Below are 18,020 nucleotides of genomic sequence, written 5' to 3'. Positions count from 1 at the left end.
AGATTCAATATTCTATCACTTTTTCAAAGCACTGGTACAAGTAGGTATCAATGCACTAACTGAATTTGTTTTCTGATGCTCCCTATTCTTCAGAATAATTTTTGTCTCCTAATTATGCTTTTGTCTCTATTCATGTTTAAATCTTCATTTTTAATTTGCTCTCTCATTAGGAAGTCATTTCTTTACTCTCTTGTCTCCCCTATTATTCCCTATTAATTCCCCTATTAATTCCTATGCACTTTTCCCAGCCATATTGTCACCCTTCTGTCACTCTTTGTTGCCCATATCCTGTATTCCATTCTCTGTCCCATTTCATCCTGTCCTCTCTGCCCCTGGTTTCACCCAGAGATGCTATTATGGTGATTGATTTACACAGTGCAGAACATTCCATAGGTATCATATTGCTATACAACGTACACATCCCATACAACAATAAATCTAAAAATAACTAGCAAAAGGAGACGTTTAAGTTGAGAGTTAAAAGTGCTAACAGGGTCAACGGGTACAGTCATTGTGTGGATGGTGGTTTCACTACCTTGGAGACAAATGGGCAAGAGCCAATAGAGCTGGGCACTCATGATGAAATCAGTAATAAATCAGACACAGAGTATAAGCATGAATCAAATTACTGTACTCAAATAAGAGCTAGGCACCGACTTGAAAGGAAAATATGTCATTTCCTTTCCTTTCCCACCATCTCAATTCCATCCATCTTTTGTCTCCTTTGCTTGATGTCTGTCTTTCTCATTCCCACCCTTATTTTTAAGTTTCCCTTGTTTTATGATTTTCCAAAGCGGCAAAATCCATACCCGCATCCTGAAACTGCTTATGTTTCTTATTAAATGTAATTTGATGTGTTAAGACCAGATTTCAGTCCTCTCGAGAATCAGATGTGTCATGATGAATAACATCTGTATATCTTAAGAAGTGAAAGCCTGTTCACAGCTCAGGACTGAACAGACATAACATCCAAAGATAATTTGTAATCTTCATATAGACCCTAATAAGAGCACTCTATCACTTGCAGGGAGATGTCGCTTTTCTGTTCTTTTCTCTTCTCTTCCTAGACTCACCCTATTTCAATTGTTCTTTCAATCACTCGGTAACCACCCTCCACTCGGGTGTAGCCACAAGTACCTCTGTGTTAAACCACTTGTGAGACATATTAAGCACGACCTCAAACAATGCAGTAGAACTATTGATTCGTGGGAAGCAACAGCACCAGACGGAAAGAACAAGCTCTTTTCTCAAATGGGCCACTCATTTAAGGCCAAAACACAGGTTGGTTTCAGAGGAGAAGCAGCAAAATAATAAATAGACTTTGCCTACTTCTTAGCTTTTCCTTAAGTGCTTCAAGTTTTTCTTTTTATTATGGAAAAATTCAAATATGAATAAATAAAGAGAAGAGTAAAACGAAGCTGTGTACCTATCACATGAGTATAAAATTGTTTCCTCTCTCCCAATCTCTTCTGCTATTATATATTTTATATGTGTGTGTGTGTGTGTGTATCACAGACATACTGTATAATCCATAAACCCCCATTCACTTTGAATAAATATTATTAAAATTATTATTGTTTCTTTGGTTTAAAAAAGAGCAGTTTATCTTTCAAATATCAGTTAAAACTTACTACAGTGGCGTGTCATTTCAACTGATAAAAAATATTTGTCCGTGTCTACTGTGAACAAAAACTAACCTACCCCATGGGGATCTAGAGAGTTTAATTGCTCCTTAGAGACATAAACCCACCCTCTTTTCAGTGCTCCCCACCTTTGGAAGTATCTGGTGCCTCTCATTTTGAATCCATTCGGCACTCTCGAGGGGAAATTAATTTGCATTTATTGGTTTTCTCTGGTATAAAAGCACAGTTATTGTTTATCTAGAACTCTCGTCTTCAAAATTTAGTTGGTATCACTTCTACTGTTTTATCACTTATATTTTCTTTGTTCTTATGGAATTATACTTTTATTTCTTTATTTTCATTTTAGTTAATTTCAGGAATAAATAGGTATAAGCCAACCTTGTATGCCCCCACACTAATGTGTAAGCCATTTTTACTTGGCCATTGATACTTAAGTTGATGGCACATTCCACATGACAATGGTGGGACTCTCACAAAATCCTCCTCCAGAAAGAGAAGAGGTCAGAAAAATTACATTAGAGAACAGGCAGAAGGAACACATTGCTTATGCCTCTGTTTCCTATTCTATATCTGCTTTCTTTCTTTGTATTCACAAAGCCCTATTCCCAGAACTCTCTTTACATTTTGATTAATAATATATTTGCTATTGGCAGAGAGGCAGAGAAGAATTATAGATATTACATGTGCCCTATGCAGTTTCTTCCTTTTCTAGGAAAATACCACCTACAAAACATACTGTCCTTTTACACTATTTATAATGAACATTTTTTAACAGCATCTGTCTTGTGAACATGTAAAGTAGGAATTGTGGGTAGGTGACATGAAACCATCAGCTGCGGAACACTGGGGACAAAAACAGGTTGACAGAGTAAGCGGAGAGTGACCTTGATGACATCCAAAGCAGTTGGGACCGTGAGTGAGCCACAGAAATGAACTCTTCTGTTTTGATCTAGTTGTGATTTGATTGATTTGTTTACAGGCCATAGAAAACAACCCCGAGTAACCTAAGATTTCCGAAGAGGGGAATTGAAAAACATTGAATGGCTCCAAGAAAGAAGGTGAGACTGGCGACCTGGGCTTAGAAGCCAGGCGGGAGCAGGGGTTCCCCTAGGAGTCTGGATGCAGGTCCGCTTATCTGTTCTGGCTGATGTCATGGGAACAATGGAACTCCAGCCAAGTCTCCTTGTCCTCATCACTTGGTGCAAGATTCCCAGTCCCTAACAGTCCTCCTGGCTACCTCCTTGTCAGGTGTCTGCCCTTGCCTGTATCAGCCTGAGGAGGAGAAGTATTTGGTAAGAAAGACTTCCAGGGAGCCTCTTCCCCCAACCCTGCATGCTTGCCCTGTGGGTGGACACGGTACCCTGGTTCAGATGCCACCTAGAAACCACAATAGGCAACAGGGTCATTGCCAAAAGGAAACCCGAGTACTGCACATCAGGGAGCAGGGCTAGTGGGAAAGCAAAATACCAAATGATTACTCTGTCTCACTATCTTCTCTTTCTATATAAATCTATTAGTAGATTCCGAGGATGAGTAAACAGCAGATTATATGAATAAAATAAACAATCAATTGGATTATTATCTCTGTTTTTTAAAGCCCATTCTGCCTTTTAATGCCTAATGACATTCTTAATATTTTGCTAAAATCTTACCGTCTTGTTCTCCCCAAGATTGAGGCCTCCCCTGTGTAGCCCTTCTCCACTCTACCTGATCCCCTTCTGTACTCCCAGAAGTACCCTGCACCCAAAACACTTGGCTCATTCTCCTCACTATTGAAAATATGTGATTGTGAACAAGTGATGCTATAGAAATAGTCTATAGGACATTATAACCCTCTTCACTGTGTTTCTTTTTTTAACCAAAAAGTACAATATTCAAAATTTAAAAGAAAAACATCCAAGCTGGGAATATGTCCCCAAACAAGGCATTTCCAAATGTGAAGCATGTTGCCTAATAATAATACGTCATATATGTAGATAACCCTCTTACTGGTTGTCAGAACACTATGCATTACATCCATTCATTCCACCAATACTTACTGAGCCCCTATTATGTGCCAGACATTGTCAGAGCCTAAGTATGTCCTGAAGGTAGTGCCACAGGATTTGCTGCAAGATTGAAGGTGGGTATGAGAAAAAAAGAATTCAAGCACCGAAGTCCTTGAAAGGTAGGTAGAGCCAGTGACAGGGGAAAATCAGGAAGTTCTGAAAAAGCCAAGTCTGAGAATCTTTTTAGATGTCCAAGGATAAATGTTATAAAAGAAATTGGACTTGAGTGCAGAGATTAGGTTAAAAATACATATATTTGGAAGTTGTCTGTACATCACTGGTATTTGAAGCCATATGCTTAAGGGCATAACAAAGGAAAAACATAGACAGAGGAAAGATGGAGCCCAAAGTCCAACCCCCATGTTATCCCAGGGCTAAGAGACGAGGGCCAGGAGAAAAGAGGAAACCAGGAGCATGTAGAATCCTGGAAAATAAGTGAAGAAAGGATTTCAACAAAGGGAAGTGATGGCCTTTGTTAAATGTTGATGTTAGGTCAAGTCTGTGGAGAACTAAGAAATTGACTGTTGAGATTGCACAGCAATGGAGATAAGAAGAGTGTTTGGAGGCAGGAGGAGGGGAAGAGAGGCTCACTGGAGGAGTTTGAAGGAGAAGAACAGAGGAATTGGAAAACAGCAAGTATTACCCCACTTTTAAGGAGTTTCATTAGTAAAAGGTTTCAGAGACATGGGAAGTATCTTGAAAAGAAAGAGCCAAGAGAAGAAGACAACTAACAGAAGGCATTTTAATGTAGGAGAAATGATAGCACTTTTCTCTGCCAAAGAGGTCCAGGAGAAGGGGAAAAGCATCTGTTATGGAAGAAAGAGGTAGAACTGTTGCATCAAGGTTTTGGGTAAACCATTAAGGGGGTGGTGTTTGCAGGAGAACAGAGACTCCACCCACAGTAACAGGTAAGTAAATGGAGCAAATAGTCACAGATACACCGGTGGGTATGGTGGTGGGCTTCAGAGAAGTTCTATTTGGGCAGATTCTGTTAACTCGGTGGTACAGGAAGCAGCAGCCACAGTGGGGGTACTGGGTGGTTTCTCAGAGGGCATTATGTTTAAATGGAGATTATAAGTCTGTTATTACTGTAATGACAGAATCTGGGATATTTGGAAAGTGACTAAGGGAGAAAGCACAGGAGGAGAGTCAAAGAACAGAGAGTGAAGCTTTACCTCCTCCTACCAACACTCCTTGGCTTTGTCTCCCACCCCCACACACCCCCAAACCTCCACCTCCAGAAGGACACTCAATGCTAGAGCATCTCTTCACTTGGCAAGGAATTAGCAGTTAACTAATTCAACCATCGACCTTATTAGCGTCCCTTCTCAAGGTATTTAAACTTGTTTCCTCTGCCTAGAACACCATGCTCCTAGATCTTTGCATGGATCTCTCATCACTCGGATTTCACTTCTAATATCTTTTTCTCAGAGACAATCCCAGACCACCGGCTATAGTCCAAATATTCCTGTCCCCTCAAAACTGGAAACTCATCTGATTATCTCTCTAGGTCTCAAGGTGGGGGCGGGGTGTATGTAAAATTAGGAGACAGGAGACTTTGATCTAACTCTAACTAATCCTTATTCCTATTTTCAAACATTAGGATGGTTTATGATTATATGAATTTAATTTATAAATTATTTCAAGTTTTACACCCAGTGTCTTCCTCATTGCTTTCCTTTGGACACAACCTTCTTATGACTGAGTGCTGTCACCTGGTTCCCTGTCATTTCTTAATCTTGGTGTTGGTATCTGTTTCCTGTGGCTTCTGTAACAAACTGCCACCAGCTTGCTTGTTTAAAACAATAGAAACGCCCCTGGGGCAAATAATATATTATATGTTAATTAAAAGAAAAAAAAGAAAGCCACAAAAAAAAAAAGTATTCTCAGAGTTGTACAGGCCAAGTCCTAAATCAGTAGCACCGAGCTGGAAACGAGCTGTCCACAGGGCTATCTTCTGGAAAGGCTCTAGGGGAGAATCCATCCCTTGCCTCTTGCATCTTCCAGTGACTCCTGGCAGCCCTTGGCTTGTGGTGGCATATTTCCAATTTCTGTCTCTGTCTTCATATCGCTTTCCCCTCTTCTATTCCAATCTTCCCCTTCCTCCTTCCTATACAGATTCATGTGATTACCTTTAGGGCCCAGCCTGATAATCCAAGATAATCTCCACGTCTCAACAGCCTTCACTTAATCACATCTGCAAAGACCCTGTTGTATTATATATTACAAATTTTTCATTTTTGAATCTGGAATCATTTAAATATTTTAACACTTTGATTCAATGGTGTGCTGAAGCTGGCTCATATCAGCTCGTGGAGTCGATGGTTAATTTTTCAGGAATTTTGTGAATGGTTGTCCAACACAGCCATCATGAAAAAGTGAAGTACATATGTTCATCATTAGAGGAGTCATATCTAAAACAATGGTCGTAAATAACCAAAGTTCCCTGGGTCGCTGGAATTGTACTAATTTTACTATTTCATTTCTCTTGAAGTTGTCCATCATGTCTGTATGATGGGAATAGCATATAATGGTATGCTCTGACACATCTCTTTCAAACTCTGCATTTAGTTATTTCATGTTAGTAGCCTGAAATTGCTCATGGTAGAGCATTTACAGCACAGAAATCAGCATAGTTAACAAATGGGGGCTTTTTTAAAAAACTGTGATGTACTCTTAAAATCACTATAGAAGCTACATAATCTTTAAGTCTAAAACCAAGCAAAGCTTAAGGAATTGTTTTCAGAGAAAAATATCCTTTTAGGTTTCAGGAGAAACTTTCTCTGTCTTCGGTAAAGATATTGTGAAATAGCCATTTTCTCCTTTAAAAACTTTATGTGAACACTCTGCTAGAAGGGCTAAGCAAAGTGAATTAGATGTAAGTCTGTTAGAACTAATTCACTGCTCAAGAAAAGAGATCAGCAGAAAATAAAGAGAGATAAAATTTAGTAAGCTAATAAGATGACTGAGTTTTCTGACAGGGTTAATTCATTTGTAATAATGAAGAGGATCTGGACCTACTGGAGGAGAAACAAGCTTTTACTATACGGGAACGTGTTTACATTACATATATCTATTGCTGCGATTTCAATCTTTCTTTAAAAAAAAACTAAAGCTTTCATGGGCTAATCATCTTCCTTATCTTCTTATTCTGCCTAATTAGTAATTATAAATTGCCTATTTTAAAACAGGATCTAGGGCACAATGAGAATTTTTAAAAAGTTAAATCAAGCTGGGCTAAATGCCCAGAAAAATTAAAAATTTAGTTTAACACTCCTGGGATTTCTATGTATGTCCATGTGTCTATGATTGGGTTTATTAGACAGAACTAATTGAAAATAAAAGATAAAATACCTGAAAATTAAACCTCAAATAATGTTAGTAAGTGATAAGAAAGCATTTTTTTAATCAGAGTTCAGTGGACAGAAAAAAGGTCTATCAACTAACTTCATTCAAGTTTTCTTTGAAAGAAATTTAAGGTGTTCAACTTGCCTACCAGTTGAAAGTTAATACCTAGAGACGGAAACCTCACTCCCTAAATCCAGTACTAAGAAAAACGCTTATTAATGGAGTCCGGGCTAGAAAAGGTTGTAAGGGAGAGAAAACAGGAGTTAAATCACGAAAGTAAAAAGACAAAGAGCAAAACTTCTAGCAAATGGAGCAGAATGAGAAAAAGACAGTGGGGAACATCCAGGATTTAGAATTTGTTTTGAGGAATATTCTTCAGATGAGCATCACAGCAGGGTGCCTCCCTGTCCTTTGAGTAATTTGACTAGCCACAGTCCTCAGCTGTTTAAGTGGAAAATCTTCTTAAAGACTGGCTTTGCTTTTCCAGAGTGCCCAGCAGAGTGCCCTGTGGTCAGTGACACCCCATAATTTATCACCTAATTATTTAGTATTTGTTCCAAAAATGTCAGAGGCTCTGCTGGATCAAACCAAAAGGGCTAAACTAGTGAGAAATCAGACCCTAGAATTATCCATGACCCCCAAAGCCTATCTATATTAGAAACTTGTCAGGAGAAATTCTACTCAAAAGAGAATCAGCTGGAAGTGAAGAAACCCCTCACGCTGGCCAGAGATAAAAAGAGTTACACATGTACATGAGAACTATGGCGTGTAGTACGTTAGTTGGAGTATTGCTTGCTTTTGTTTCTAATACTATCTTGACCTAGTTTTGATGCCCCGGCTTGAGGCTGGTCAATTTCTCTTCCTGAGGTGCTGATTAAAACTACAGCCCACCCACTCCTAGCATGGGACTCCTACCCTCCAGCACCACTATTCACCTAGTCAGGTACCAAACAGGGAGAGCTCTCAAGCTCTGGAGCCTATGAAATTACTCCAATTAGCCAATACACAGGGAACCCCAAACCTAGATAACTCTACCCCACTTGCCACACATAAGCTGCCCTCAAAACAGTTGTCACTGTTTTGAGTGCATTAAGCATTAAGATAAAGGAAGTAACACAATCAATGACAATAACTACAGTAGATATATTTTTAATCAATATTTTAACCTATGTGTTTTTATCCATATATGTATCGATCTATCTATATGTAAATAAACCCCAACAATGAAAGTAATGAAGAAATAGCTCAGGGAGTCACATCCCTGGACATCACCTTGCAGAGCTGTTCTTCCCTCCTAGCCACCGGCCAGAAGAGAGCACCTCCAGAAGGAAGAGCTGATAAATTGTAAGAAGGACAAGGCTTCTGTAAAATTGCCCAGCTCTCTTGTCATGCTTGTGACTTCTGCATCCCATCTTTAATCTCTCAAAGCTCATCTTAATCTTCTAAGATTTTGAAGGCCAAAGAAGAATTTTGATCTATCCTAGGAGCTAGAGGTAGGTAACTATTAGTAATGGGGAAGTAACCCTAACACTCTCTCTCTCTCTCTCTATATATATATATATATATATATCCCTTAATGTCCCTGATTCTTAGTTCTCATCTGTAAAACCTGAATAATGGTCTCTAGGTCGTTAGATTAATAGAGATGACAAATGTATAGTAGTATATCTGGTTCTTGAAACAGTAACCTTTAGCCCATGGTAGCTCTATGTCAAAATTAAAATTCTGCTACTAAATATCACTTAATCCTTCCAGTTAACTTTCATACCCACTTCTTTCATTTTAGGCTCCTGGCTCTTACCCTACCAAATCCTTTTCACCTCATCAAGCAGTAACTAATCCACTCCAGTGTCTCTTTTCTTCCAATTACTCTGTGTATCTCTTCCTGGTGTGTTGTTAAGGAAATACTGATTTCTACTGCTTCAAGGTCAGACTCCACTTCCTCACTTCCAAGGTTCCAGCTTCCTAGTTTCTTTCACCATCGATTTCCTCAGCTATACATCTGGCCAGCTAATCCCAGTCCCTGAAACATGCTTCTACTAAAGGGAAAAACCCAGCTACTGCCCTACAGTGCCTTGAACGGGCCATTCTTAGTCTCACTACTATGCTTTTCCCTGTTCTGTAACATCTTCCTGGAAGGTCCTTGAAAGAAATCTTACTCAATTTCCAAAGCCAGTTCAATTATATGTTTTCCATACATTTCTTCTGTCTCTTCAAGATTATCTCTACTTGTCTTTATTTACCCCTGCCTTCTTTGCACTTGTGTTATGTTTTAAGACCCATATGTTTTGGAAATGTATTTTACGTCCCTAAGAAAATTATAAACATGATGAAGCAAAAAATGATACCATTCACTCTCTTGGTGGCTTAGTGCTTGGCACTAAAACTGTTCATTAAAAATTTGATTGTCTGAAAATAACATGCCTAAAATGAAAACTGGCGTTTATGGAAAATTTGCTTTGTGTCAGCACATGCCTTTTATATGTAATCATCACTGCCCAAAAGACCTATTTTGGTGGTTATAAATTACTGCCATTTACAGATAAGGAATCCATGGCTGTGTGACATTAAGTCATGTGCCCAGAGCTGTAGCATCAGTGAGCTCAGCAACTGCCATTTACTTAGACTCTGCCTTTCTCTCTTGAATCTTCCTCCAAGTATACAGCAGTGGACCAGCTCTTTCTCTTCTCCTTGGATGAGTCCAAGTTCACTCCCATCTCAGAATGCTTTCACTCTTGTTCCTTCTTAAAAAGGTCTTCCTCCGGGTGCCTGGGTGGCTCAGTGGGTTAAGCCGCTAATGAAGGTCCCAAATTATCTTTTTTTTTTTTTTTTTTGAGGAAGAGTGAGAGCATGAGCAACAGGCGGGGGTGGGGGTAGGGAGGCAGCGAGAGAGAGACTCTCAAGAAGACTCCATACTTAGTGCAGAAGAACCCCATGTGGGCCTCCATCTCAGGATCCTGAGATCATGACGGGAGCCAAAATCAAGAGTTGGACGCTTAAGTGACTGAGCCACCCAAGTGACCCTGCTATTATGTATTAGTTATAAACAAAACAAAATCCCTATCATTATAGAATTCTGTATATTTCACTTAGACTGCCCAGGCAAAAGCTTGCTCTGTGTCTTTAAGATGTGCTTCCTAAAAATACAAACCTAGGTCTTGGAAATAGTTAATATCTTCTATATTTAACTTAAAAAATCTGTTATAAACTTTTTTGTTCTATTTGCCTTTTAATAATATTTTCCTCTTTCATTCAAAATAACGAAATTCTTTAAATTTTAAAAATTATCATGAACCATATAAAATGCTGTTTTTGCAGACAGAAAGTGGTATAAAATTGTGATTTCATGCAGTTCCGTCAGACGCACTAGCTCTAGAGATCTGTAATCTCTAGACCCCATCTGCAGTTTCCTAGACCCCAGATTGCTGTCCTCTGAGTTATCAGACTTGGGAGAAAAATTACTCTCTATGAAGTTGCTTTTCTACACCACTCAAAATAAAAGTCATGTGCTAAAGAGAAATCTGGTTTACCTTTGCTACATTTTATGGAACTGTATGTTGTGAAATAGTTAAACATTAGCTTGATTGTGTAGATAAAAAAGGGAAAACACTTTGAAATAGGCATGGTTAATGGCTCCTTTTTAAAAGCAAAATCTAACTATAGGCACATACTCACTGAGACGCAGTGCATCCATCAACCTTAGAAAAAGGTTTCTGGTCTGAGTATTGACATGCCAGATAGTGGCAGAGCTCACGATAATGGAGCAGCTTTATTCCTAGAGTGATGTTTTTAACTAGGACTTCATCGATGTGCCAGGTTTCCTGAGAGAAAATAACAGATCAAAAATGGTTGATTTCTCAGGTTTACAGGAGATTTTTTTTTCCTTGACAAATTATGCAGAATTTTCCTATAGGTCACTAGATTTCATTAACTCTATCTTCAGACAATTCTAAATTATTTGTGCAGATTATCCAATTTGTGGATTATTTGTAGCATTCATTTTAATTTTGACTTGTCTATACCTAACAACTGACCCAGTTCTGAATCAACCCTTTTCCCTGGACATCTACCAACATGAACTCAGGAAATAGCAGCTTAAGTAAATCCAAATTAAGAAGGCAAATCTTTCTAATTTAATGTTGTACAATATGACCCACTCTAAAATAAAATATTTTGAAATTTTGTATTATATTGGGTCATTTGTTATTCTATATTCCTTCACTTGGGTGTGATTTACCATATTTATTTTGAATGTTTTGACTCGAGATTCCAAATGTTTATCACCTTCAAAGAATTACATGTGCAGTTGAGATACACTTAGAAGAAGTACCACAGGAGAAGTTTAATACTGTATGATTTAGATTATAATCATGGTTTACTGAGATAGAACGGTAAACTTCTCTAGCCACCAATTTTATACAGATCAGAACTAAAGTCTTAATAAAAGCACCGGAACATGAATGATATTGCTAAGAACTACACTGAAGAAGTAAAATAAGAACTAAAGAAATAAAAAAGAAACCTAACACTGATTAAAGCGCAGCTCACTGAAGTTCATTGATTAAATCACAGTTCATAACAAATGAGAAAGGTTCTTTTCAAATCATAGAATACTTTAAAATTTAGGTGCTCCTGGAGGTTATTCTCAATCTAAGTTTTTATGTATTTGAATTTTAAAAGCCTAATATTGTCAGGTTTTTCTTACTCAGCCAGAAGCCTCTCTGAAATCTCCCCAAGGAAGATTCTTTATAGGTTGAATGTTTTGAAAGCCCCCCTCAGAAACAGGACCTGGTACCTGAGACAGAGAAACAGGTGTGGAACTTCTTGCAGGAAACAAGAAGGGAAAGGCATGTGTAATAGAACTTGATGTTTCATGGGTAGTGGCAAAACTAGAAAGACCTGGAGGAAATACACAGGCTTTGTGGAGCTGTGTGCTAAATTATACATCATTATGAGCTGAATTAGGCCCCTATGGCCCAATTCATGTTGAACTCCTAAACCCCAGTACAGAAGAATCTGCTCTTATTTGGAGGTAGTTTCTTCAAAGGACAAATCAAGATAAAATGAGGTCATTAGGGTAGACCCTCATCTAATATTGCTGGCATCCTTATATAAGTGCAAGGGAGTCATTTCTGGGGAATGTAAAGAGCTTTTGAATTCTGCATATTAATGAGCATGTAATAGAATACAAGTTGACAGGAGACACTTGAGGTATTCTACTTTCTCTTTGCTTCATACCGCACCATGAAGAGAAGTACATCATGGGAAGCAAAATATGTAGCCTGCTTCCAACCTTCCTCTTCTTCCTTTCCACACCTTCATTTCCCTTTCTAAGTTTCTCTATCCTGTAGCAGAATGATTCTGAACCATAAAATTAGGTGAGTATTGAAATGCCAGTTCTGCCACCTGTAAGTTACTTAAATTCTCTGAGCCACAGTTTCATGATGTAAACCTGTACAAAACTTGCTTTAAAAGTCTCCATCATTAGGGGTGCCTGATGGCTCAGTTGGTATAGTGTGCAACTTTTGATCTTGGGGTTGTGGGTTTGAGCCTTACTTTGGGGGCAGAGATTACTTAAAAATAAAATATTTTTTTAAATGTTTATATATAAAAAAGTCTCCATCAATAAATAAAAGGAATAGAAAATAGAATAAATGACACTACAAGGAAGCAACCAGCCAAATGTAAATTGTGGGATATTCCACAAGCTAAATGGCCAGGTTTCCTTTACAAGTAAACAGCATGAAAAAGGACAAAGTGATACTTAAAAATTAAAAAGAGAGAGAGACATATCAACCAGATGCTGTGTGAGCAACTTGTGTTTGGATTCTGATTTAAACAAACCAACAATAAAAAGTTTTGTTTGTTTGTTTTGTGAATTGAGGAAATTTGAATACAAATGGGTATTAGGTAATGTTAGCAACTATTATTTGGGGCTTTGGGCATGTAATTGTTATGGTCTGAATGTGTCTTCCCAAAATCCATACATTGAAATCCTAATGCCCAAAGCAATGATATTGAAAGGCGGAGCCATTGGGGGGTGACTAGATTATAAGGATGGAGTCCCCATGAATGAGATCAGTGCTTTTATAAAAGAGACTTGAGAGAAACCACTCATTCTCCTTCCATCATGTGAGGATACAAGAAGTTCATGAAAATAAGAAATAGTCTTCTAAAGAATTCTGAGGGGGGGAAATTTTAAAATAATTGGAAGTCAATTCCAGTGATAATCATGCCTATAAAAATATGGGTGCAGCTACCAAAATACTCACCAGAGGAAAATTCAAAATCTTAAGTTTCAATTATTTCAATTGTTAAATTAAATTTCAATTATTAAATTAAAAATAATGACAACAAATGAACTATGCAATAAAATCAGGAAACAAGGAAACAAAAACAAAAGAAGCAAAAGAAAAGACATGTGATCTCATAAGAATAAAAGCATAAAATGCACTAATTGGAACAGAAAAATAATAACGTTTTAAGTAAAACCAAGACTTGGTTCTCTGAAAATAGGAATTAATTAGACAAATCTCTAGTAAGACTAAAAAGATAACATATGTAAAACATTAAGCACAACATTGGAGTTATCATTTACACAAATGTTTTTAAGATTTTAAGCAAAAACTTTAGACAACTTTTTGCTAAGTTAATGAAATTTGTGAAAATAGTTGACCAAATCTGGCTCAAAATGCTATCAGATCCATGCAATGTGAGAAATTAAAATAGTTATCAAAGAATCACCCCTCAAAATGGTATGGGGCTTTTGTCTTTCCAAAAGATAAGCTCTATTTATTATCCATTCAATGGACAAATCATTCTTGCCTGTGTTTAAAAAGATACTTTTTTTAAAAAAAGATTTTATTTATTTATTTGACAGACAGAGATCACAAGATCACAAGATTTTATTTATTTATTTGACAGACAGAGATCACAAGTAGGCAGAGAAGCAGGCAGAAAGAGATGGGGAACAGGCTCCCTGCCGAGCAGAGAGCCTGATGTGGGGCTCGATCCCAGGACCCTGGGATCATGACCTGAGCTGAAGACAGAGGTTTTAGCCCACTGAACCACCCAGGCGCCCCTAAAAAGATACTTTAAAAACAAAAAAAAGCAAAGAAAATATCACAATCCATTTTTCAATGGATTACCCAATGAAGGAAGTATCAGAGAAATAAAATAGTAGAACAAACTATTTTAGTAATACGATTATAAAGTATCCTTTAAATAAAATTAACAAATAGAATCCAGCAAAGTTTTAAAAGTTTAACACCCTGTGACCAAGTAAGGATTATCTCCAGAATGCAAAGATGGTTTGATCTTAGGAAGTCTAGCAATAGAATTCATCAAATTAATATGCCTGTGGATAAAAATGATATGATCATCTCAATAGATGCACATAACTCTACAAAATTTAATAAATTTAATAAAATTCTATAAAAATTCAGAGTAAGAAGTCCTAGTAAAATAAGATTATAAAAACAGTTTCTTACCATAATGGAATTGAATAATCGACTGATAATCAAATGTGAAAATCTGTCACAAATCAACATCCAGGATTCTGCAGAATGGCAGGCAGTCATCATTCCTGTTAGAACCACAATAAAAAAGAATGCTTGTTAACATCCTTTTGGAAGTACCAGCAGTAAATCATTAAGCAGAGTGGAAAATTATGAATACTAGAGATGAGGTAGCAAAGCTATCATTACGATTGTCTACCTGGACAACACAAAGGAAACAGATGAAATTTGACTGCAATTCTTAGGGAAGTTCACAAATATGACTAGTTACAAAATTAACACACACAACTCAATTCCTTTCCTAGATAATAACCTTTGAGAATCTGGAAATGAAAAAATGCTTCTATTTATAATAAAACCAAAATATAAAATGACCAGGAGAAAATATTTTAGATACATAGTATTTTTATTAAAGAAAGCTACAAAATTCACTAAGGAATCTAAAAGACGATATGAATACATTTATACACCATGTGTCTGATATAAAGCTTCAATACTGGAGAGATTTCATGTTGTTCAAAATTAATGAATAAATGTAACCAAATCATGTGTCATTTAACATAATAGTTAAGTGCACAGACTTTGGAGACAGCTGAGTTAGAATCCCAGAGCCACCTCTTACTGTGAGACGTTGGGCAAGTTACTTTACCTCCCTGAGCTTATTTATTCAGTTTTAAAATAGTCATAAAGGAATATCTATCTTGAAGGATTGCTTTGGAGATTAAACAAAACACTACATGTACTATCTTTAGCACATGCCTCTACTCTAGAGATTAATAATGTTGGGTACTGTAATCATTATTACTTCACTCTGGCCAAGGGGTCTTACACATTTCCTATAAAGGGTAAGTGATAAATATTTCAGTCTTTCAGGCTACATTATTCCTTACTTATGTTATTCTTTGTTGTTAATTTGTTAACAGCCTTTTAAAAACATAAAAAATAATCCATAACAGAAGTCTGCTTAAGAAATATGTCATGGGGGGTGCCTGGGTGGCTCAGTTGGTTGAGCATCTACCTCTGGGTTTCAGCGCAGACGATTTTAGGATGGTAAGATGCAGTTCCATGTTGGGCTCCACACTCAGAAGGGAGTCTGTGATTCTCTCTCTGTCTGCACTTTTTCCCACCACTCTCTCTCTCTCTCCCTCTCTTTCCTTCCCTCTTTCTCTCTCAAATAAATAAATAAACAAAATCTTTAAAATATTCTTTAAAAAAAAAAAAAAAAGGACCACGGACCAAATTTGTCATGTGGGCTACTGATTACAGAACCATGTTCTAAACTAGTAAAACAAATTTGATCTCACTAATAGAGAAATGCCAATTAAGTGAAAGTTATCAAGTGGGTAAAGATTTTTTTAAATACCCCGTATTTATGAAGATAGGAAAAAATGGGCACAGAGGAACACTGCTGATAAATTCTTGACTGGTGGACACTTGATGCATTCAAAGACTTAAAGTATGTATTTTCTTTCACCAGTCTATGTCTGGAAATATTTCTTGAAGAAATAATTGGAGACATTCTCATACGTTTGAATAAGGATATTTAACACAAGGATGGTCCTAACATTGAAAATCAGTAACTATTTAAATGTCTAGCCATAGAGGATGGATTAAATAAAATACAGTGCCTCCATACAATGGAATAATATGCAAATATTAAAAATAACGTCGAAGCATATAGTGCCTTTTTCAAAAAAACAAAAGACTGAAATAGTGCCATCAACAACTAATCCAAGGGAGCTGGTGGAAAAGCGAGTTAAATAACTCTGCATTTAGAAAACCTCATCCTAGGGTGACTCTGGGTCTCTCTATAAAAGGCTGGGCATCACCTTCCATGGTTACCACAGAAGAAAAATAAACAAAGAAACAAACAAAAAAGCAGCCACAAAGCAAAACAGTGGCAGTCTACCAGGACCAAATTCCTTCTTTTTTAGGCTCCGTGCTTTTTAAAACTCTTTTGTAAACCTGGAGATTCAATGCCATTTTTCCTTTAGATTTTCTTAAAGACTTAATACCCTATTTAAGGCCAGTGAAAAACACAAGGAATTCACGGCACAGCACTATCCTTTTCTGGGAGACTCCTTCGGTGGTCCAATTTCTTTATACACAACGTATGCTCAGAACTTTGAGCTTGGGTGAGATTACTCCAAAACTGGAAAAACCATGAAGTAAGCACAATTTACCACCATGCATAGTAATCTATTGTTGACATTTCGGCATGATTTCTGCAAATGACATCCATTTCCTAAACCCAGTTACTCAGACCTGCACTATCAGAACTAGATCATCTATTTCATTGTCTAGTGAATTTGTGCCCCACAGATGAGTAGTAGTAGCGTGGTACTTTTCCAGGGTAACTGATGAGATTTTAAACTTGGCTTCCAGCGACCAAGGATGCAGTTGAAACCCTGCCTCGGCTTAGTAGCTGGACTTGAGGCACCTTGGCAGGCTGTTTGGGCAGGTTAACAAAAAAGTCTTTAATGTGGGATACCCACATGGAAGGCTTCATTGTAGAAAAATCTACATTCAGGTATAAAAGGTGAAGTTAATAGCATTAAAAGATCTTATAAAAATTTATATCTTAATAGGCCCCTCTGCAACCTGTACCTTGCCCTGAATAAGGAGATAAAATCCTGGCTGAAACTTCTCATCTAGATTGCCTGTGAAAATTTACAGCGGTTTCCTCATGTCTTTTTTTTTTTTTTTTTAAGGTCCTAGCATTTACCAAGTTTGTTTTAGTTTTCTTTTCTAAGAGTTCCCTACATCCTTCCCCTTTTCTGTCTTCTCGTCCCTCAATTCCACCCAGTCCCTCCTTAACCAAGGAGAAAACAGAGACAACCAGGCTCATAGGGATTTTTTTTTTTAATTCATCTATCTAACAGAGCAAATGCACTAGAGGTTAATTAGATGAGCACATTTTACGATGAAAAAGAATAAGAATATCAGAGTTGTGCAAGAACGAAGGGGGTGGAGAAAATCAGGCAGGAGGATGGTAAGGAAAATGGAAAGGAAAAAAAATGCAAAATGAGCAAACAGAAGTGGTAAAGCTACAGGACCTTTGGTATGATTCTTTGATGAGCAATTGTATGCATGACCTTCAGAGGAAACTTACCTATTTCACGATTTGTTGACAGGCTGGTGTGTGACATTTTGACTAAAGGACCTAGTTACATTGTGAAGAGAGGAAAGTACCCTTTAGGTAAGGAATATAAACAAATGTCTTCAACTCAGACATTTTTGAAAGAACTCAGGAGACTCCTGCTAAAGTGCATGCGGGTGACATCCTGTAGCTGCTTTCAAAAAGAAAGATATTTGAGAACCTATAAGCTCGGTGCTAACTCATTTTCTCAGATTTCAGTAGAAAAATAGAGTTGATCTAATACAAGAATTAGAAAAACACAGCTACTCTAAAGAAAGAGAATTTGGGAAACAAAAAAGGCAAAAGGAGTATGAATGGAATTTGT

At 37.3% G+C, this 18,020-nt stretch overlaps 1 long non-coding RNA gene across 1 annotated transcript; it reads left to right on the top strand.

The window, feature by feature from the left end:
* The first annotated feature begins 2,831 nt into the window (after positions 1 to 2,831).
* Positions 2,832 to 17,757, top strand: LOC101681241. The gene is made up of 3 exons (XR_200997.3): positions 2,832 to 2,935; positions 8,338 to 8,532; positions 17,691 to 17,757. It is a non-coding gene; the product is annotated as an uncharacterized LOC101681241 (long non-coding RNA).
* Positions 17,758 to 18,020: the final 263 nt, after the last annotated feature.

The sequence above is a fragment of the Mustela putorius genome, unplaced genomic scaffold, assembly GCF_011764305.1.
Source record: "Mustela putorius furo isolate JIRA1106 unplaced genomic scaffold, ASM1176430v1.1 tig00000480_pilon_pilon_pilon, whole genome shotgun sequence".
Classification (NCBI taxonomy): Eukaryota; Metazoa; Chordata; class Mammalia; order Carnivora; family Mustelidae; genus Mustela; species Mustela putorius.
The sequence above is the reverse complement of the archived record's forward strand: the minus strand, read 5'-3'. Positions and strand labels throughout refer to the sequence as shown.